Source organism: Symphodus melops, assembly GCF_947650265.1.
Source record: "Symphodus melops genome assembly, chromosome: 11".
NCBI lineage: Eukaryota > Metazoa > Chordata > Actinopteri > Labriformes > Labridae > Symphodus > Symphodus melops.
In genome coordinates this window covers 13483351-13485233 of record NC_136701.1, presented here as the reverse complement: position 1 = coordinate 13485233, position 1883 = coordinate 13483351, and positions in this window count along the sequence as shown.

The following is a 1883-nucleotide window of genomic DNA, read 5'->3' as shown; positions in this document are numbered from 1 at the left end:
AAAGAGGGGTTTTTTTTGGGAGCAGGGAAATCCCTCCTCCTCCTCCTTTCTGCTCTTTGGGCCGATTCTTTCATCAAATTAATGCAACTTTTATAAAACAAAAGTGACAGAAAGCTGATTAAAGTGAGTAAAATGATTAAAGGTTTAATCAATAACATAAAATTTAATCATTCAATAAAGTGGAAATCTGATGTTTAATTATGACATAAAACTTCATGGTCTTTGATCAAACTATATAGCCTAGGTTAGTCTACTTTTATAAGGCAACCCCAAACGAAGTCTTCATGCAGCTCTGAAGTTGTCCTGTCCTGTCTCTAATGAAGGAATGTTTCAGATCGGATGTGAGTTTGCTTAGTGTATCGGCTTATAATGCCGGGGTTAAAGTCCACCTCAGTGGACTCTTGAATAGAAAGGATGAAACAGGAATAAGAAGGAGAAACTGAGAAGAAAAAAAACAACAAAGAGGCTTTTGTAAATCTAACTGTGGTACTGATGCATTCAAGTGCTATCGAAAATGTCGGATTTTGAGATAGAACATATGCCATAGCCTGCATCGAGGATAGTTAGAACCATGTGGTTCAAAGTCAGGACACAGTTGTAATTTATGATCGTATTAAAGACAGTCCTTTTTTTCTGCAGTCTCTCTCTCTCTCTCTCTCTCTCTCTCTCTCTCTCTCTCTCTCTCTCTCTCTCTCTCTCTCTCTCTCTCTCTCTCTCTAACACACACAAACACACACACACACACACACACACACAGTAGGCCACTGTCTGAGGACATACAGCTGTTTCTGTGTAACAGAGCATCAATCTGGACATGACGTTTATTGTCTTTTGATCCGGTTTTGATATCGAATCAGTCTGACTTTCAGGTGATGTGACTCACACTGCTTTTTATCTGAAGTGTTCTGACCCCAGAGAAATGGTTAATTGTCAATGGACAGATGTTTGGAAACCATGTTGAAACATCTATACAGAGTAGGCCTTCCATGTCCTGACCACCAGGGGCAGACCCTCAAAGTGTTGTGACCATAGACTGTATAGTTGCCCAACAGTCTGGTTGTGACTAATGACGTTAACTTTACGGTCTTTGTTTTTCATATAATCCCAAATTTAGTACAAATACAATGATTAAAATAAGATCTGTCTCTTTTTTTTCTACAAATAGAATTTATTGTTTAATTTACAGAGAGGTTACACAGGTAACACAGGTTTGTAACAGGTTGTTTTGTAACAGGTCAAGAAACAGGTCCCAGGGGATAAACGTTTATACCAGAGCCAGAGAAAATACACTTTAAATACCCTTTATAATCATGTTTTTGATGGGAAGATGTAAAGAAATGGAAATATGTGCCTATATTGGACATCCCTGTGTTATGCCAGGTTGTATTGGAATGCCTCAACGAGGTTGAATTAAACATATATGGTTCTAAAATCCCTCTCTTTATCTCCCTATCTATCTTTTGTGGGATTGCCCCCCCTCCTTCTTTGACCCTCCTGACTGTGTTACCTTCATGGTCGGGGCTTTTAGAGCGTAAAGGTTGGCAGCTCACATGTGTCATCTCCCTGAGAACAATGGAGCTGGCTGCATGTGGATTCAGTATTGCTCCTGTTAGTTTTGACAGTGTGCTTTAAAATGTTTGTTTCCTTTGTTTAAGAGAATTAAGTAGCATTTAATAAGTAGGCTCGGCCATTTATTCTACTGATTTACTCTGTTTTTGGTTATAAGTCCCATTAGTACTGGATTGTTAGATGTTTTAATGATATGAATTAGCTTTTTTTACATCTGCTTTGTGACTTGAATTATCATGTCAAGATGGATTACCTACGTTACTATTTTCCTTTGTCAGAAAACCAGTTTAAACTTTTAAAATAGAAGATCTGAA